This window comes from Phascolarctos cinereus, unplaced genomic scaffold (assembly GCF_003287225.1).
Source record: "Phascolarctos cinereus isolate Bilbo 61053 unplaced genomic scaffold, phaCin_HiC Scaffold_3;HRSCAF=262, whole genome shotgun sequence".
NCBI lineage: Eukaryota > Metazoa > Chordata > Mammalia > Diprotodontia > Phascolarctidae > Phascolarctos > Phascolarctos cinereus.
Window position 1 is genome coordinate 184,658,384 of NW_027555736.1, and position 21,682 is coordinate 184,680,065.

Genomic DNA, 21,682 nt, shown 5'->3' on the forward strand with positions numbered 1-21,682 from the left:
GACACTTGACACTTATTAGCTGTGTGACCCTGGGCAAGTCACTTAACCCCGATTGCCTCACCAAAAAGAAAAAAAATACTCATTATAGAGACCAATACAGGACATAATGGTGCAGCCTGAGTCTTAGAGTCAGGAAAACCTGAGTTTGAATCCTGCCTTAGATACTTACTAGTTGTGTGACCTTGGACAAGTCACTTAACCATTTTCTGCTTCAGTTTCCACATCTATAAAGCAGAGATGGTAATAGTATCTATGTTCCAGAGTTGGTGTGAGGATAAAATGAGATTTTACATATATATGTGAAATACATGTACATATATAAGTACCTTGCAAACCCTAAAGGGTTGTGTAAGTATTAGCGATTATTGATTATGATTATTATAGAAACCTCAGAGGTCACCTAATCCAACTCTTCCTTTTACAAATGAGAAAACCAAGGATGGCCATGTTCATGTTGGCACAGAGGGGTAACTCAGCTAACGGTCCCTCCTCTCTGTTCCTTGGGCACTCATTCCATACTGAGGTTAGGTTAGGACAGCCCTTAAGGCCAGGCTACGCAGGAAACCTTGGCCTGTGGATGACTAGCTAAAGGTGACCCTTCAGACACAGTCATGTTTAGGTCCTGGTCCTATCCCTGTGTCCCTTACCCATCCACCCATCTTGCTTTGCCCTCGATGTCAATCTAACCCCTCCAGGGTCTGTAGGCACCGCAGATGAAGGTGTCAGAGTTCCTACATCTGGTTTTCCAGCCACTTTGCCCAAACGTGTGGAGGAAATGATAATGTGTTTGTATTTATAACCACAGGTAGATCCGTATCTTTCCTCTTTGGCCCTACCCTGGTATTCTCGGCTCTCGCTGTTTGTGCTCTGGATGTTGCAACAGGCCCAGACAGCTCTGCTCTTCATCGAGAGGGAATGCTGGGAAGGGTTGGTCCCTTCGGTCACCCCTATCGTGGGATCTCGAGATGGTTTCAGTTTGTCTCCCTGGCTGTCAGGGCTCAGATGGGCATCCCCAGTGGGGAAATGTTTATTTCCTGGTGTCATAACTTAGTAGATCTGGAGCTACAAGGTACCTTAGAAGCCATCAAGGTCAGCCTTCTTATTTTACAGATGAGGAAACTGAGGCACAGAGCGCTTAGGTACCTTGCCCATGATTACTCTGTCCCAGGCCACTCCTTGATGATGTCAAGGCTGAATCAGAGTGCCCAGGAGCCTTCTTGAGTCTCAAGGCACTTCAGTGGTCAAAGTGACACTCCCTGCCCTGAGCATTGCGCCTGTGGCTCAGTAGAGTTGGGGGTTCAAGGCCAGGGCATGCCAGCTGAGGCCCATGAGCCAGACACGCGGTCAGAAGGGACCCTGTCATGGAGCCTGCTGATCCTTCCTTCACTGATGGAAGTTCCTTCGCCCTCTCCACTCTGGCTCAAGCTCAAGGGTAGTGCCAGGGACTGGACTGGGCAGTAGATAGGGCACGTAGGAGGGGCATAAGAATCACCCGCTTCTCGCCTTTATTTCACTCATAAGAAGCCGCTTGGCAGAAGGGGTAGGGAACTGAACCCAGAATGGAGAAGACCTGGGTTCAAAACCAACCTCAGACATTTGCCAGCTGTGCGCCCCTAGGGACGCTTGTCTTTTCTGCCTCCCAGGAATGAAGTGGTCTGGGTCAGTGACCTCTTAGACCTCAGAGGTCACCAACACTGGCCCCTAAGGCCCCTTCCAGGTCTGCATCTATGATCCTATGCTGGTGATCACCAGTGTCCTTCGACAGCCTCAATGAGCAGAAGCACAACCCAGTAGCTTCCAACGTAGAACCTTTTATCATCAGAGATTCTCAAAGATTAGCTCAGATTGCCCTAGAGGTCATAGGGTCACAGACTCAGAGCTAGAAGGAATCTTGTAGGTCATCTAGTACAACTCCTTTATTTTATGGATGAAGAAACTGAGGCTCAGAAAAGTTAAGTGACCTCTGCAAATCACACGGGTAGGATTTGAACTCAGGACTCAGACTTCAAATTAAGTGTTTTTGCCACTGCTCCACACTGCCTTCTCTGCACAGCCCTGACGCACTTAAATCCAATTCACTTGCAAGTCAGGGCATCACCCTTCTGAGGCCACTGGTTCTCTTCAAGAATGAAGGATGAACAAGTGATAATAATAATTATTATTAATAGCTAACATTTATCTAGTGCTTACTATGTCCCATGCTAAGTGCTTTACAATTATTATCCCATATGGTCCTCACAACAACTCTGGGAGGTGGGTGCTATTATTCCCATTTGATAGAGGTGGAAACTGAGGCAGATAGAGCATAAGTGACTTGTCCAAGGTGTTACAGCTACTAAGTATCTGAAGCTAAATTTGAACTCAGGTCCTCCTGACTCCAGGGCTGGTGCTCCATGAACTATGGCGCCACCTAGCTGCCCTTAGAAGGGTTCCTTATTCATTACTCTATACTACCTCTCATGGCCCTGAATCAGGGGTGTGCTGGAGCCAGCTCCCCACAGGAGAGATGATTGTTAAATTTTCAGTGTGAGCATTTACACCTCAGAAATCAGCAAACACTACAAATCAGGGCTTGCTCTATCATTTTTGCTGACTGTCTACAGTAATGGAGAAAATGTTAATAATGCGGTAAACTTAAAAAGTGTGTTTTACATACATGGAAAGCTAGTTATAAAAAATTTATCAGTGCAGCCCTAGTCCTGATGATACAGTAACAAAAAGTGTCCCCAAAGCACTCTCTCAAGGGAACAAAATGTCCACGTAGAATAAGTGCATATAGACAATATACAAGATAAATGCAAGGTCATTTTTGGAGGGAGATCCCAGCATCTGGGGGATCAAGAAAGGTCTCATGGTAGTGTTTGGCATTTGACAATGAACCAAAATGAAACTTTGGATCATGAATACTTTCTAATCATAGCTCACAGTTGTATATTGCTATAAGAGTTGGAAAATGCTTATTTTACAATAGCCCTTTGAGTTAGGTAGCATAAGAAATTGGGGCTCATAAAAGGCCAAATGACTTGCTCCAGGTTGTCAAACCCAGGGTGTCTGCCTCTAAATTCAGTGCTCTTTCCACCATACCATACCACTTTCCTATACCATGTTGCCTCCCAGTATCCACGTAAGTTCCCATCAATTTGATGATAGGGTGGCAAGAGACCTTTATTAACTCTCTATTATGTGCCAGGCACTATGATAAATGCTTTACAGATATTATCTCCTTTGATCTTCTCAATAGTCTTCATGAAGTTGGGGCAGCTAGGTGGTGCAGTGGGATAGAGCTCCAGCCTTGGAGTCAGGAGGACCTGAGTTCAAATGTGGCCTCAGACACTTGACACTAGCTGTATGACTCTGGGCAAGTCACTTAACTGTGTTACCCTACTTCCCTCTATATGTTGTTGCACTTTCCTCTTAGAATGTAAGGCTCTTCAGATCGAAGCATACTATTTGCTTTTTTTTCCTTCTGTTTTGTTTCCTCTTTCTTGTGGTTCCTCCTATTGGTTCTAATTCTTCCTTACAACATGACTAATGTGAAAATATGTTTAATAGGAATGTACATGTAGAGCCTATATCAGATTGCACATTGTCTTGGGGAAGGAGGCAGGGAGCAAAGGGGAGAAAAATTTAAAACTCAAAAGCATATGGAAGTGACTGTTAAAAAACTAAAAATAAATTAATAATAACAAAAAAAAAGAATGTAAAGACAGGACAGGAACTGTCTCATTTTTGTCTTTGTATCCTCAGTGCTTGGCACATACTAGGTAGGCCCTTAATAAATGCATGTTAGTTCATTCACTCATCATTCACTGCCAGAGGCATGTTAACATTTAGCTCTAGCTTCAATCCCATCCAGGGTGCTTAGGACAGACACTACCAAGGATCCTCTTCTGCATTCATTCATGCATTCAATTGGCTAGGCAATGGGGTTAAGTGACTTGCCCAGGGTCACATAGCTAGTAAGTATCAAGTGTCTGAGTCTGGATTTGAACTCAGATCCTCCTGACTCCAGGGCTGATGTTCTCTATCCAATGCGCCACCTAGGTGTACCTCCTTCTGGATTTATAATGGGCAAGAGAGGAGAGGTGGCAAGCCAATAAATCCCAGTTGGCACTAGTCAAACAACCAAATTAAGGTAGGAAGAAATTCCACACGTTCCACCATGAGATTCCATCCTAATTTTTGGTTCCAGACCAGGGACTTCCACTCCCTTCCCTGGGGCAGCACACTCCTTTGGAGGATTGAAAGAGGTGAAGACAAACCCATTCCTGGGGCACTGGAGCCTGGTATCAGGTGCCAGATTCTAGTTTTCCACCCCCTGTTTAAATTCATGCAGCAACTTCCAAGAGATCTTAACTGGAGCCAGGAATTCTGGGGAGAGGAGGCATTGGAACTGGACGACTTTTGAAACTGTTTTCCAATCTTCACCAGAAGTGATCTTTGCCTATAATCAGTAAGACATGTCCAGATTGGAGAGATCAGCCCAGATTCCGGGTGTGTGTGTGTGTGTGTGTGTGTGTGTGTGTGTGTGTGTGTGTGTGTGTGTGTGTGTGTGTGTGTGTGTGTGTCGTGTGTTTTAAACTTACCCACTGGCTTTCTGGTAGCCTGCAGATGGACCTGACTAGACTCACCCAGATCTAGGGTAGAAGGAACGGAGCTGAGTCACGTGCCGTGCCTCTGCAATGCAAATTAATGAGTTAATTACCATACAGTCAGCAAGGGGGCAGATCACCGGAGCCCCGCTGCTCTCAGCAAGGCCCAGTTCCCGGCCGGGAAAGTCGGCAATCTTTGCAGGCTGAAATGCCTAGCTGTCCAGGGTGACAGCGGAGCCCTCCGGCAGGATTCCTGGCTGGCTACTGCAGAGCGAGGCCCCGAGGGCCGAGCGTCAGGAAAGAGAGACCTGGCCGGCTCGAAAGCAAGCCGCGGCTTGGAGATGGGCGGCCAGATGAAAGCCGCTGGGCGGGGACACCTCTCCCCCAATGGCTGGAGGCACCCAGGTGACGGGGGCGGAGGGTGGCCTCCTTCCCTCGGCCTTCCCGCTCCCCAGGGAGCGGGCCAGGAAGAAGAGAAGTCTAGCCGGAGCTTGGTCTGCCTGCCAGCTTCCTCCTTGGCTTTTCTCTGGTTAAATGAGTGTAGGTTGTGTCTCACCTGATGCCACACCCTGAGATCAGACCTCAGCCAGGTGAAGCCAGCCCAGTACAAACACGTAAGCCCGGGGTCTCTGCCTCCTTCCTGCACCTCTGCCCGCCTCCCAGCCTCCCTCTCCCGCCGCCGGCCGCGCTCCCGCCTCTCACAAGTTTCTCTGGGACTCAGCACATCTTGGCAGGTGGGGTTCCTCCCTCCCCTTTTCCCTGGATCGGGACTGGGAAAGCTTATCCGAGCTCGGCTGCGGAGGGAGCTGGGAGGTGCAAAAACCGCCTCTCGCTTGTCCTTTCTCTCCCTGCTCCATGACTGACAAGTCTGTCGGATTTCTCCAGTTGGGGGTGAACTCTGAATTGACTCTGGTCAGATCTCCGTGGCTCAGGTCTCTTTGTCCCGCGTGTGAGTGCAGAAGGTGGGGAGTGGAGGGGGAAGGCTACCGCTGATTATGCGGTGAGTGGAGGAGAAAGGAAGTTGGGAAAGGTGTGCTCAGAAATCTTCCTGAAGAAACTAGAAATCTGATTCTTTTCAGAATGGGAATTTTTCTCATTGGTTTTTCTTGGGGTCCGAGTTTTGCAGAGACCGATTGGCTTTTCTGAGCATCCAGGCTAGGTATTTTCAAGGGTTCTAGGCTGCTGACCTTGCCTTTGAGGAGTTCAGGTAGCAGCGATGTTCTGGTAGAGGGAACCGGTATGAATATCCAGGAGGTAGCTGAGGTGGAATTATTGATGGAAATATATTGGAATTTAATAGGCTATTGTGAGAAAGATATGTACACTAAGGCAAAATCTGTCCCCTTCCTTGGGGCCAAGAGAGCAGCTTCCAGATTGCTGATGGCAGTTTCTGGGCTGGAACAGAGGAGCAGAAAAGGCATTGATTGCACTGGCTTTGGAGCCTGGGGACCTAGGTTCAAATCCCACCTCTGACTCTTCCTCTCTGCGTGACCTTGGACAACCTTCCTGGGCCTCAGTTTCCTCATCTGCCAAATGAGAGAATGGGCTAGGTGGGTTCTGAGGTCCCTTCCAGAATATCTATGATCTTATGATCAGAGGCATTATAACCCATGACCTTGTTAGAATATTCTTGACCTCTCACTTTGTACCCAACATGAAACCCACCACCCCCTTTGCCACCAGAGGTGAAATCTAGCAGGGAGGTTTGGAATATCCTGGAAGCTGACCAGTGACACAATCTTCGAAAGATATTTGCTATATTGGTCCCTTATTTCTGATCTGTTTCAGCAAACAGCAGCACCTGGATCTTTATTCATTGGGGCATCACTGAATAAGGTCCTATGGTTAAAGATTCTCCCATATGGTTCCCAGACCGTTGAAAGTTCTGTCCACAGTGGAGTGAAGAGAGCAAGGAAGAGAAGGAAAGGAGGGGGAAAAGCCAGGAAGTGGTGAGTACAACTTCTGTACCTGCAAGACCCTGGGTGGCAAGGGATTCTCTCTGGGAGACATCCCAAGGAGGAGATACCTTCCCTAGATGATGAAGTCCTTTTCTTAGGAACACCTGGGATTATTTCTTGCCTTGCTAGTCAATTGTCTCATAGGCTAATGGGGGAGGGAGAGAAGGGAGAAGTAATCCCTTAAAAAAAAATTCTCATTTCTTGAGCACAGATAGGGTATTCGTGAGCTCATTCCTTCAGCCAATTCAGCCCTATAATCTGCTCCATACCCTTGCTCCCCATCCCCATTACACCTACCTGGCAGGGACTATTGCTACCAACAGTTCTGATTTCCATCCCTGGGGTGAAGTCACGTCACCCAGGGCAGGGTTCTGAGTTCACAAGCTGGGAAATAAGATTGGGAAACTGTCTCCTGCTAACCCAAGGCCTAGTGGGAAGCAGGAAACATCTCAAGGAGATACTTGGATGTCTGATGCCTGGAAGGCTGATCTCCACTCTTCAGCAAACTGATCCTGGGGCTGCTTAATCCCAGCCAAGCTGATTAATCCTGTCAAATTCCCTTTCTCAAGCCCTTCTCACAATAAGGGAGCAACACCCCTAGAATACAAGTTGTAGCAATGGATCTGCTTATCTTGGAGTAGAGACTAGGACAATGGCTGGTGGGTTTTGGTTCCTTTCTTGCTCTTACTCAAGATATACCTGGCTTCATTTAGGATTCTCTGACTTTCGGTTGGGGTTTTTGTTTGTTTGTTTTATTTCCACTTCATCTCTCAGTTCCTTCTTTAAAATGGAGCTAAAAATACAGTCTACCTCTTAGAGCTAGTAAGGGGATTTAAAGAGATATTATACTTCCGTGAGTCAACAAATCATCACTGCATGTTTGTTGCCAGACACTGGAGATACCAGAAAAAAACCAAAACCCCAAAAAAATGCCTTGAAGGAAGCCAGGAAAGCCAGGAAGTGGAGGCAGTGAGGCAGAGAATTCCAGGCCAATGAAAATGAGTCAAATCTAGAGATGGAATATTGTGTTCAAGGGATGGCAAGAAGGCCAGCGTTTGCTGGGCCATAGAGAATGTGGCGGGCATTGAAGTGTAGGAAGACAGGAAGGTAGTTAGGGCTAGGTGGCTTTAGAAGCCAAATAGAGTCATTCTACTTTGTATCTGCTACTCTGCCTGATTTCAATTCCACAGAACAAGATGCCCCTACCCAGGGTACTCTGGTGACCCTGACCCCCACTTTCCTGCCTCAATTTGTGTTTTGTCTTCCCCTTTAGATACGTAGTAAGCACTTAATAAATATTTATTGGATTGAAAAACAAAATCAAACCAAAAAAGACAAACAGACCTTATGAAAGCGTTGTAAAGCACCATTTATCTGTGAGCTATGATTATTATTTTCAGGAGGGAGTGGAAAGGAATAATAATAATCATAGCTCACATTTACGAAGTGCTTTAATACATTATTTCTTTTAAGTCTTTCAGCAATTCCCCATTTTGTGGATGAGGAAACAGGGACTCAGTAAGGTTCAGTAATTTCTTTGAGGTCCCAAAACTACTAGGTATCCAGAGGGATTAAACAAGGCTTTCTGATGCCAGGTCTAGTACTCTATCTACCCTCTCGAGAATACTAGAACTGAAAGTGATCTTACACATAATTTAATCTAACTCCACTCCTTTTAGAGATGAAGAATCTGATGCCCAGACTACAACAGTACTCTCCTTCACACAGCCACTTGGGTGTCTAGGGACTCTAGGGACACACTAATCATAGGTTCTGGCTTTGCAAAAGCCAGCCCTAGTGGGGTTAGATGCTATCCAGCCTGAGAGTAAAGGAACAAGCTTTAGGAATAAATCTTGGGTAGGAGGTCTAGAAGCCTAGATTCTGCTTCTGGGTCTGCCTGCCACTTGCTAGCAGTGTGACCTCCGCTCTGTGTCTCAATTTCTTCATCAGCAAAATGGAGGTAATATCATTACCCCTGACTGCTTGCTCAGGGGTTTGGGATGTGGACATCATGAAATGAGAATGTACGAGAGCTTCAGAAAGGAATGTGACATGCTTAAAATATTAAATGTGTGATTAAAATCTTAACGTCAAGCATCAATATAACCAGCTAAGCTTGCTTAATAACTATTTATATTTAATAATAGCTAATGTTTATATAGAGCCTACTATGTGGCAGGCACTATGCTAAATGCTTTCTAATTATTATCTCATTTGATTTTCACAACAACCCTAGGAGGTAGGTGCTGCTATCATTCCCATTTTATAGATGAGGAAACTGAGACAAACAGAGGTTAAGTGCCTTGCCCAGGCTCACACAGCTAGTAAGTGTCTGAGGCCAGATTTGAACTCTGGTCTTCCTGACTCTAGGCCCAGCACTCTATCTGCTGCATTAAAAGATGCCCATTTTAAATTAACCAATTTCTTTTTTTTTAATTTTTAATTAATTTATTTTGATTTATGAACAATCACTTCCATAAGCTTTTGAGTTTTACAGTTTTCTCCCTTTCCCTCCCTACCTCCCTCCCCAAGATGGCACACAATCTGATATAGGCTATACATATATATTCCTATTAAACATATTTTCATGTTAGTAAGGAAGAATTAGAACCAATAGGAGGAACCACCAGAAAGAGGAAACAAAACACAACAGAAGAAAAAAAAATAGCAAATAGTATGCTTCGATCTGCATACAAACTCCATAGTTCTTTCTTTGGATGTAGATAGCATTTTCCATCATGAGGTCTTTGGAGATGTCTTAGATCCTTGTATTGCTGAGAAGGCTTGAGTCTATAAATATTAGTCATCGCACACCGTGGCTGTCACCATGTACAACGTTCTCCTGGTTCTGCTCATTTCACTTAGCATCAGACCATACAAGTCTTTCCAGGTTTTTTTTGAAGTCATCCTGTAAATTAACCAATTTCAATCCATAAAATGTCATTACAATTTTTACACTTATGGACCAGCATGCCAGTCAAGGCTACAAATACCAACCCCTTTCCCTCCTGTTGTATCAAAGATTTTTGGACCCTGATCAAGCTTTTTCCTCCTGCCTCCCCCCCCCAAAAAAAAAAGGATGGAAAGAAGACCCACTTGGATTGGACATATGAGTCATATGGTCTGATGTGGCTGTGAGGGATGCCTAGTGCCTTCTTGAAATGTCTGTATATTTGGTGGCCCTTGTGGAACTAGAAAGCAGAATAGTACCCTGGCCCCTGGCTGAAGTTTCCATTATTTAATAAAGGTCTTTCCAGATTTCTCTGTGCTCTTCAAACTTGTCGGTCTTAATCACATTATAACATCCTACTGCTTTGATGGTTACAATGTCTTTGACCATTCCCCAGTTGTTAGACACCTAGGCTGCTATGAAAGTCTTTGGAAAATAGCCTTTTTTTTCCTTGTTTTTGATTTGTTTTGTTATAACTCTTAGCTTCCTTGGACCTCCGGTTCCTCATCTGTAAAATGGGAGGGTTGGACTAAATGTCCTCATAGGTCTCTTTAAGCTAGAGTTTAGACTAATGATCTTAGGATTCTATGATCCAGGGGTGACTTTTTTTTTGTTTGCTTATGACACAATATCATCGTCATTGTTATTATTATTTTTGCCAGGAGGACTCAGGCTCACCGGGAGAGCCTCTATGTGAGATCATACATATAGGTTCCAGGCAAGAAGGGCTCACTCAGCACACACTCAGGGCACACCCTTTCAGAACCACTACTTTGATCCTGTCAACATCTTCACGGTATAGATAGTCCCAACAGTGAAATCATCAGGGCAAAGAGCAAAGCTATTTTTACAATTTTTTACTGTGTACTCCTAGATTTCCCTACAAAAAGATTCTACAAGTTTGCAAGAAGGGTGATATTCCTATTACATTATTTCAGAAGTGGGGAGAGGGCAGTTTCCAGATGGGCATTCAGGATCCTGGGATTGGGACTGAGATTTTTGGAACTGGGAAATGAATGAATGAGTATTTATTTCACATTTTCTATGCCAAATGCTTTACTATGTGCTGGAGATACAAATAGAAAATTTGAGTCAGTTCCTGTTCTCAAGGAGCTCACAATCTAACTGGGGAATACAATATATATAAGGTCAGCCACAGAGTAGATGGAAAGGTACAGATGCCCAGGGTAGGATGACAAGGCCCTTAGGATGCATCTGCAGATTAGGTGGCAATGCCCAAGGATAGAGAGGGCATAGCAACAGGATAGATGCCCTTCTGTAGCAGGGCAGATAGTAAGTGCTGGTGGTCCTATCTTGTCCAAGGGTATTATAATATTAGACATATATAGACAATATGTCTAAAGTGCTTTGGAATCTTTACAATGCTTATATAAATGACAACTATTATTATTGGTCAGTTAGATGGTACAGCAGAAAGAATGCTGGGCCTAAAATCTGGAAGTCTTGTCTTTCTGAGTTCAAATCTTGCCTCAGACACTTACCAGCTATAATTCCTGGGTTGCCTCAGTTTCCTCATCTGTAAAAAAATGAGCTGGAGAAGGAAATAGCAACTGGTCCAGCATCTTTGCAAAGAAAACCCCAAATGGGTTCACAAAGAATCAGACACAATTGAAAAATGACTCAACAATTATTCTTATCACCAGAAAGATTCTAGTTGGTGGCTCCTGGCTCATCCAGGCCATGGGAGCAGCTGTGAGTTGCTTACCACAGTGAGGTGAAGGCTGCTTTGGAGAGCTGGATGGAGCAAGAGAGATCTGCAGCCTGTGCTCTGTGCCCCTAAAGGTTCAAGTTCCATAGAACTGATGCTACCTCTTCTGATGCTGTGGATCAGAACAAAGGTTAGGATCTTAAGCAAGCCTTTCAAATAAAAAGAGAGGAAGGATCTCAGTGAGAGCCCCAGGAGCCTATTCCTGGCCTTGGGTGGCAAGGGAGAGCTCTAGAGTGGTTTAGCCCTGGATCAATATTGACCGTATTGTGCTAGTCCCACATCTTGGCCTCCCAGAAGATGGAATGTTGACATAAGAGATTAAACGAGCTTTGTTATCAGAATTGTCAGGACTTGAAGTGACTTGAGTGGAGAAAAAATAAGAAGCCCAGTAGCAAATTAGGAGTTTCTCTTAGTTTTCCTAGTGAACCAGCCTGAACCATTAGGGGATCTAAGACTGCTTTCTACCTACCGATGTGACCTTGGGCTAAATCACATTACTTTTCTATACTTTGGTTAACTCATCTTTAAAATGAAGGGGTTGGAATGGATGACTGGTAAGGCCCAAACCTTGCCTTGGTCTCCTGCTGTCCCATCTAATCTCTCCAAGGCATCTATGGGGCAGGCTTCACTAGGCCCACCCTAGTATAGTGGAAAGATCACTGACTGTAGAGTCAGGATCCAGGTTCAAATCCCACTTCTGGCACTACCTTGGGCAAGTTCTCAAACCTCTCTGCCCTCAGTTTTCTCATCTGTAAGATGAGGGAATAGGTGACTATGAGGTCCCTTCGACCTGTTCGCTTCCTATACCCCCTGGCAGGCTGGAACTTAACCAGGGCAAGACACCTGAAAGACTGTTGTATATTTTAGTGAAGGAGGTTCCTTGGAGACCCCATACAGAACTTAAGAGAAAAGCAGGAAAAATTCTATCAATGCAGGTTTTTTTCCCCCGGGGGTGTTTATTCCCAGTGTTGTAGAAATTAATCGAGGTTGGAGGGCACAGGGCATCTCTAAGCACCTTAGAAAAAAAAATTCCTCCAAAAATCTCTTGACTAGGGTGGATCAGAAACCTCAGAGTGGTCAGGTGACTTCAGCCTATTAAAAATTGCTCTGAGAACTGGGTAGTTATTACTTCCTTCTTGACAGCTTCTGGGGATGGTGGCTAGGGACAAGTGAAATCATTCCCATTACCAGTGATGGGGACCCTAAGGTCTAGAGAAGAGATCAAGTGTGGCTAACCAGTCCCAGAATCAGAAAGACGCAGTTACAAATTCTACCTCTGAAAAAGCCCAAGTGACTTTGGACAAGTCCCTTAACCTTTCCGGGTGAGCCTCAGTTTTGTCAACTGTAAAATGAGAGAGTCAGAAAAGATGTCCTCTGAGGTCCCTTTCAAGTCTACACCTATGATTTTTTAAGTCACCGTACAACCCTAGACTCCTCTGTTGACCAAGCTTCCTTTTTCCTTGACCCACATACCCAAATCCCTAATCTCTGCTGGCCCTCTCTGATGGGGCCTGTCAGCAGGCCAGGCTGACCTACAGGTGCAGATTGTATGGAAGGAATGTAGCTTCCCAACCCTCACAGGCTATAGTGGAAGGTAGTAAATTCTTCCCTTGAGAAAGTTCTTCGAGGCAAGGCTAGATGACCCATTACTAGGGGTGTTACGGAGGAGGTTCTTGTATGTATATGGGTTGGATTTGATAGCTTCAGATACCTTCTTTTAAAAGATTTTTTTTTTTACTGATAGCTTTTGTTTTCACATTGCCTAGACTTCCCCCTGTATCCCTTCCTCTCCTCTCTCCTCAGGTTCTTTCTGACACTTCTCTCCTCTGATTCATTCCCACCTGAATGGCTTTGTTAACTGGAATGCTGGGTGTTCATAGGTCTTTGATGGATGGGAATGTTTCTCACCCTCTTGAAATCACTCGGTAATGAATGGTGAGCCTTGGGGATGCTGGTGTCTGAAACAACCCTGAAAGGATTCTTCCAACACTCCTATTGCTGGGAGCAGTTGGCCAGGTTCCAAACCAATTCATCAAGGCTGAGTGATGAACTATAAAAGTCACATGACTGACTTTTAAACAAATAGGCCAGAATGAACACATGAAGATAAGCACTACCCTCTCCCTTTAGTCATTACCTGAGGAGGCCAGATACTTACTCTAACACAGCTCCCATTGCTCAAAACTGTTTTGGGTTCTCTTTGGGAATTGCCTTAAGAGCCCAATGCATGGTTTTTTAAAAAATAACTCGAGAAATGACAAGTGTGTATTTTATATATATTTTTAAAAATAGTTAAAAAATCAAAAGGAATTAAATCATTTGGAATATTTGAGGGGACAGTGCTAACATCTGGGCAACAGGGAAGGTTTCAAGGCAGAAGTGGTACCTGAGATGAACCTTAAGGAATAGGAGGATAAGTATCTGGAAAGGTGGAGGTGAAGAGAGAGGGTATGTAGCAGTGTGATTAAGGGGAAGGGAACAGATGGGAGGGATGAGAACTGAGACTCAGTTCTCTCATCTGTAAAATAAGTGGGTTGGATTAGCAGGCTCCAAGATCCCTTCCAGCCCCAGAGCTCTGATTATATGATCCTGAAACTGGAGAATGAGGTGGGTGACTGAGCACAGTGACACTGTCTGGAGTCCAAGAGAATGAGTCATGACTAAGGTAAGGAGATTCATTCTCTCATTGTGGCTTGGAAACAGACTCTGAAGCCATTTCCAAATGAGGATCTCAAAAAATGCTTTGAGCAATTCCAGCCCAATTGCAGCTGAGCGTGGAGTCTTCCCAAGGTGGCAATTTGGAAGTAAACAGCATTTATTTGGATGTCAAAGTCCTGGATCATTTCTTAAAATTAAAAAAAAAAGTCTCCCTATTCTCTAGTCATATCTGGTATTGATTGAGTACCCGTAGCTCTGAATGGTCACAGGGTTAGAATCATCCCACCAGTTGCCCAAAAAAGGCCTCCATTCCCATCCTGGAACAAGTGCCTCTACCAAATATGTTCAGGAGGAATTTATTTAATAAATTTATTACTTAAATATTTTAAAACTTTAAATAAAATAAATTTAAATGAAATTTATTAAATAAATACCGTGTTGTAGTAGTAGTAGTTAGAAGACTAGACCTGGAGTCAAGAAGATTTGGGTTCAGTTCCTGCTTCTTATTTTCTGTGTAACTGTAGGTAAGTAACTCAACCTCTGGGACCCTCAGTTTTCTCATCTGTAAAATGGAGCTAATAATGCTGTAGTGCCGATCTCATGTGGTTGTTGTCGGGTTCAAATGAGGTAATGTAAGGCATTTTGCCATGTTTAAAGCCCATATAAATGTTTGTTATTAAATACCTATTAGTACAAAGCACATTGATGGTACAAAGACAAAATTAAAAAAACAAACCAACAAATCTTTTTCCTCAAGGAGCTTATGCGGGGAGGGAAAGGAGAAGCACTTATTGTGTGCCTGGCATTGTGCTAATATTAATGTTTGCAAATATTATCTTATTTGTTGGGGGTGAGGTGTTAGAGAAGGGGTTACAACATTTATGAGATAAGGCAAAACTGATTAAATCTGGCATCATCTACCACACTCTGGTCCCATTTTTCTTCTAAGAGAAGAAAAGTGTATTTAACCAGCTCTTGTCTAAAAATCACATTCCCTTCCTCCCATCCCTCCATGACTAGGTTGTTGTTGTTCAATCGTATCCAATTCTGAGTGACCCCATTTGGGATTTTCTTGGCAGAGATAGTGGAATGGTTTTGCCATTTCCTTCTCCAGCTCATTGTACAGATGAGGAAACTGAGGCAAATAAGTTAAGTGACTTGCCAGGGGTCACATAGCAACAAAGTATCTGAAGCCAGTTTTGAATTCAGGCCTTCCTGACCCCAGGCCCCATTGATTTATCCACTGAGCCACCTAGCTGCTCCATAAACTATACATCAGATTGTTGCAGTGGAAAATAAACTGTCAGCTGGAGAAGGCAGCTCTGACTTCAGTTGATCTCTGACTCTAAGATTAGCCGATGAAAGACAAGGAGAAACCTTTAAATGAGAGCAGCATCAGGAGGTCAGCTGGCCCTGCCCCAGACCTTCAGGCATGCTTCCCCTAAATTATGCCAGGCTGTTCGTCATCTAGCATCATAGGCTTATGGGATTGAGAATTAGAAGGAACTTTTATGATGATCTAGTACAGCCCTTTCATTTTACAGAAAAGGAAATTAAGGCCCTGCCAGGCTAAGTCAGTCAATAAACATTCATTAAGCACCTATTATGTTTCCTGGGCTGCTCTAATCACTTGAATGACTTATTCAAGTTCACACAAAATAGTAAGTAGCTGAAGTAGAATTTGAATCCGGATCTTGGACTCAAAATCCAGGGCAATACAATCTACTATATTAAGAAGTGCCTTCATCATAAAGGGGCTCTGGGCATTGGAATAAATCAGAAGAAGAATTGTGGTGAATGATATACAGCTGTGTGAACCTGGGCAAATCACACAACCTCTTAACCTCAGTTTCCTCACCTGTAAAATGGGGATAATGCTAGTCTCTACCTCTGAGTTATGAGGTTCAAGTGAAATAACATATGTACAATATTTTGCAAATTTTCAAATGCTTTGTAAATGCTATCATCATTATTAATTATCATATACCTCTTGTATTCCTGAAATGCTCTCTCAGCTGACTGACTGCTCTAAGTTCTTAAGTCTTTCCTAGGAAAAGTCATTCAACAAAGAGAAGTCTATGAAGAAGCAGAGATAATAGCAGGGAAACCTCAGGAGCTGTTGCAAGCCCTTTTTAAAAGGACTTCCCGCATAAGAATGTCCTTCACTTTCTGGGACTCACTCCTCACCTCTTGGTCCATAATTACTCTTCTTAACCCTCTATCTCTTCCTAGATAAACTTAAACTTAGTGTAGCAGAGGATTGATCAGGGGGGGTCCCTGATCAATTGAGTCCCCCAATTCATTTGATGAAATTTTATGAACCCCTTCCCCCACATTAATGAACTAGGTTCAAATCCTGATTGTCAGTCACTACCTGCTAACCCTTGGGCAAGTCATCCCACCCTTAATCTTTAAATTGAATCAAGCCATGATTTGTAGCATTTGCTGTTTTCTGAGGTGTAAATGTTGTTGTTCACTAATTTTCGGTCATGTCTTTCTCTTTGTGACCCCATATGGAGCTTTCTTGGTAGAGATACTAGAGTAGTTTGCCATTTTCTTCTCCACCTCATTTTACAGATGGAGAAACTGAGGCAAACAGGGTTCCATGGGATGTAAATACTCACACTGAAAATTTAACAATCAACTCTTGTGAGCTGGTATGAAGTGGTTCTAGTACTAGGACTAATTAAGTCTTGAGCACAGTTTAATTGCCTTTTGGGGGGCAGGGAGAGGGGGAACAAACCTGCCCTCTTCTATGTGGATGAGGCTCTATTCCTTCTACCACATCTTAGAAGATCAAATTTTCAGATGGCTGAATGGTAGTAGGTATGTTATCAAGCCCAAGGAACATTCTAGGTAAACAAGATGACTGAACTGCTACTGAGATAGGATATTCCTTTTTTCTGCCTTGGTGAATTCATGTTTGACTTTATCATCCTTCAAGTCCAGCTTGGTAAAAACTGATGGGTATCGCAACTGGTTCACAATGTTTGGGATCAGCAGCAAGAGTTTCCAGTCAAAGGTGCTGATATATTAAGAGTTTCATTTAGTTTGACAAATATTTATAAGAATACGTGTGAGATACTGGGATGCAAAAGTAATAATGAAATATTTGTCTCCAGGGAACTTATATTCTACTGGGTGGATACAACATGAACTTGGATAGTAACAATATAGATTAAGAAGTAAAGGTAGAGGTTGGAGTTTGGGCAATATTTGAGGGAAGAGCACTAATATCTGTGTGATAGGGAAGGCTTCAAGGCAGAGGTGGTACCTGAGATGAACCTTAAGGAATGGGAAGATAAGAATTCAGAAAGGTATAGGTGAAGAGAGAAGGCATATGGCAGTGTGATTAAGGGGAAGGGAACAGATGGGAGGGCTGTTGGGGACAGAGAATCTACAAGACTTGGCCACAGATTAGTAAGGGATTAAAGAAAAGGGAGAGTCAAATGCAGAGCGTCCCGAAAGTCTTAGGTCAGTTTTAAGCTTTAACAATTTAGTTTATGTATCTTATATTTATAAACCCTGGTTGTAAGGATGATGGTTTGTGGAGTCAGGCAAGTTTGAGGGGAAAGTAGAATTAAGGGAAAAGATGATGAGTTCCATTTTGAACATGTTGCATCTGAGATGTTGTTGGGAAATTTAGGTCAAGAAGTCCAGCATGGAGTTGGATATAGGAGACTAGAATTCAGAAGCTCGATTCATGTTGAGTGTATAAGATATAAGAGTCATCTTTGTAGGGATAATTAAAGCCATGGAGAGCAGATGAACCTCACTATTAGAAAGAATTTAGAAAGAAGAGAGCAGTGGGAGATACTGATGCTTAGGGGACCAAAGATAGGTGCTAAGTCATCAAAGGAGACTGAGATAAAACAAAATGGAGCAGTATCATGGAAGTCAAAGAAGGAGAGAGTGTTCAGGAGTAGGACAGAGATGGTGTGAGGACTGAGGAGGAAAAAAAGCCCTTGGATTTAGCAATTATGAGCTCATTGGGATCCTTTGAGGGCAGTTCCAGTAGACCATTGGGGTTGAAAGCCAGACAGCAAGGGGTTGACAAGTGGGTGGTAAGGAAGTACAGTCAGTGATTATAGATGATTATTTCTAGGAGTTTGGCAGTGAACGGGAGGAATAATGTAGGCCAATGGCTTGATGGGGATGACAAGGTCAAGTGAAAGTTTCTTAATGATGGGAGAACTGAGCATATCTGTAGGCAGCAGGGAAGGGAACTATAGAAACAGAGAGAAAGGGGAAGAATGATTGATAGGGTGAACTCCCAGAAGAGATGGGAAGGAATGGGATCAAGAAAACAAGTAGAAAGCAAAGAAAAGTAAAACCTTATTCTCTGTGACCTGAGTGAAGGAAGACAGAACAGGAGATGATGTGGACAGGTCTAGATGTATTGAGTAGGGGAGCCATCCGTGTTCACAAGAGATGGCACTGATTTTTTTTTTCCTGTGGTACAGTGGGGAGAGCATTGTATCTGGAATCAAAGGACCAAGCTTCAAATTTTGCCTCCTGACTCATTACTGTCTAATCTTGAGCAAGTAATGTAACCTCCCTGGGATTGATTCAGTTTCCTCATTTGTAAAATAAGGGGTTGGACAGGGTGGCCTCTGAGACCCTGTCTAGCTCTAAATGTATGATCCCATGATTATCTGCTGAGAAGAGGGAGAAGAATAGCCCCAGGGGTTGAGAGGAGGAAAAGGCTCAGAGCAGTCTAGGGGAAAGTGTGGGGAGAGTCAATGAGGGATTGCCACATTGAAGAGAGGTCCTCTTGAGATCAGATAGTGTGAATTGAGTTTTCACCATTTTGAGTCTTCCTCGAGCAGCATTCAACAGCCCTGTAGTAGGAGTGGGAAAAGTAGATGATAGGCATGGAGGTTTGACCACTGGGGCATTGAATTTTGGCAGTTCGTAAGCCAAGGAAGGACAAAGGAGGGAAGAGAGTCAAGAGTGGGTGATAGGCCATAGTTGAACTGGTTAACTTTGGGGTCGAGGCTATAAAGATAAACTCTAAAATGAATGTTACATTGGGAAAACAGGGAAGGGATACAGATACAAGCAAAAAGAAAGACAGAGCCTGCCCCTTAAGGAGCTTATGTCCTAATGGAGGAAAATAACACAAAAGGGAGCTAGAAAGTGTGGTTGGAGGAGGAATATGGAGGAGGAGAAGGAAGGAGAAATGCAGCAGGTAGAAAAGAAGGAAGAGGATTCAGGAGAGTGTCTAGCTGTGAGCAAGGTGAAGCATGGCTGGGGTCCTTCCTAAAATGGTGGTCCAAGGACGGCGAAGGACAAGGGGTTATGATTGAAAGGCATTTCAGAGTTCAAGACCATAGAGGTAACAGTTATGGTGCAGTCTGAGGTGGGACCATACGTGGACAGCTAGGGTAGAGTAGAGATGTAGGTCACCGGAGGAGCTGAGGAGGCCTTGTTCTAGGGCAGTGATGTCAAACTCAAACAGAAATGGATTTCTGCAGGTGGCATATTGGCTTGGAAAAACACTAATTAACGTTATCTATTTTGTGTTGTATTTTTGTTTATTTTGTTAACCATTTCCCAATTATCTTTTAATCTGACCACAAGCAATGAAAGTTTAACATCTTTGTGCTAGGGGATTTGTTGTTATTGTTTAATGTTTAGTAGTTTTGGACTCTTGACCCTATGGACCATACTGTCCATGAGGTTGGTGGGTTTTTTAAAATTTAATTTAATATCTTATTTTTCCCCAATTACACATAAAAATAATTTTCAACATTCATTTTTAAAACTGAGTTCCAAATTCTCTCCCTCCCTCTCTACCCCCCTCATTGAGAAGGCAAGTAATTTGATATAGATTATACATCTGTAATCACGCAAAAACATATTTCCATGTTAGTCATGTTGTAAAAGAAAATAATAACTTTCTATGGTCAGAATTTTTTTCTTTTGGTTGCTCATTTTCTCAGCCTGTTTTTTGACTTTTAATTCTTTGCTAAAGCAGGGTTCTGCTTCCAGGGTGGAAGGTGTAGTGGCCCAAGCTTCAGGAGTTTTGTGCAGCTGTTTTCAGAGATACTTGTATGGACCTGTAAGGTATCAGTTTTTCCCAAGGTGGTATGATCTAAGGAAAGGTGTTTACTACTCTCCTGGCCTGTGCTCTGGTCTGTGAGTGACCACAAGCACTCTTTTCTGCCCTGGCATTGTGAGGAATGTCCCTGCTCCTCTACAGCTGCCAGCTCTGGTGTGCTAGTACTCCTCCTGGCCCTGGGACTGCCACCCAGGACTGTGATGTGGATCTGAGTATGGGCAAAACAATAGAGTCCTGCCTTGGGGCTAGCAAAGAGACCCCATAATATCCTTCTGACCAGTTGTTCAACCTCCTTACTGTCTGTGGGCTGAGAGCTCCAGAAGCAGCTGCAGCAGCTGCTGCTTCATTCCCTCCCAAGGCCTGCTCCTGGTTTGCTAGGGCCTGCTATGTACTGATGTGGCATGCTCTGGACTGCCCCCTACTCTTACCCCCCAGTGCGACAGACCTTTCCTACCAAACTTTTAAGTTGTCTTGGGCTATAAAATTGTTTCACCCCATCCTTTTGTGGGTTCTGCCACTCCAGGATTTGTTTCAGGGCATTATTTAAAGGTCTTTTGGGGGGGTTGGGGAAGAACTCAGGCGAGTCCCTGCCTTCTCTCCTTGATCTTGAGGCCCCTTCTTCCCCAGTGAGGTTTTCTTGGCAAAGATACCAGAGTAGTTTGTCATTTCCTTCTCCAGCTCATTTTACAAATGAAGAAGCTAAGGCAAACAGAGGTTATGTGACTTGCCCAGGGTCACACAGCTAGTAAGTGTCTGAGGCCAGATTTGAACCCAGGTCGTCCTGACTCTAAGCCTGGCTCTCTATCCCCTGTATCCCATAGCTACCTGAGGCTGGTAGGTGATAGTGAAAAAGATCTGGATGGGGGTGACATAGAATTAATGAATGAAAAAGCATTTTATTAAGTACTTCCTCTCTGTTTAATATATATTACATATATTACTGAATATGTAATATTATATTTCTATGTGTTAAATAAATGGAGTGCACTTTGAAAATAGAGAGGTTGCTGGGCAATGGTGGCAGGAGGCTCTGGGAAGAGGCTACAGAGACCAAAAAGAATGTCAACACTGTACAGTGGAAAACTTGCTGGGTTTGGAGTCGGGGCCTGAATTCAAATTTTGAGTCAACCATTTACTATGAATGTGACCTTGGGCAATTCTTGCATACTCTCTGGGCATCACTTTCCTCAGACTTCCCCAGGGTTATGCAATTAGCAAATGGCAGAGGCAAGGTCCCTCAAATCAAATGAGAAAGTGAGATTAGATGACCTCTAAGATCCCTTTCAGTGTTAAATCTGTAATCTTCTTCCAACGGTGCTATGGACCACTCTTCATCCTCTTATCTTTGGATTGTAGTCCCTTTCTGTCTTTGATCCTTCTCTCTCCAAAGGCCCTCCCTTCAGCAGATTCTCCTGCTTCTCAGAATCTTCCAGCTGCCTGACAAATCCTCTCAGCTCCAACACACACACACACACACACACACACACACACACACACACACACACACACACACACACACCCCTCCCCATTCCACCCACTCACTCCCTCTGTGCATTCTGGGGGTATGGCAGCTCTAGGGTAGCATTGCATCCAGACGGGGTCAGCCCGGCCAGGCTTTGGAAGCAGGAAACATGCCAATGGAGTAGCTTCATTCTCAAACTGGTTTGGGTTTGTCCCTTCCCTCTGTGCTCTGGAGATCATTTCTGTCAGTGCCGCAATTGATGGTTGGAG

General features: G+C 43.9%; 1 protein-coding gene across 1 annotated transcript in view; it reads left to right on the top strand.

The window, feature by feature from the left end:
* Window positions 1–4,748: 4,748 nt before the first annotated feature.
* Window positions 4,749–21,682, top strand: part of PAK6 (p21 (RAC1) activated kinase 6) — a 52,634-nt gene continuing 35,700 nt past the window's right edge. Inside the window, 2 exon segments of the mRNA XM_078151344.1 lie at window positions 4,749–5,326; window positions 6,381–6,541. The gene's annotated coding sequence lies outside the window, so the exon portion shown is untranslated.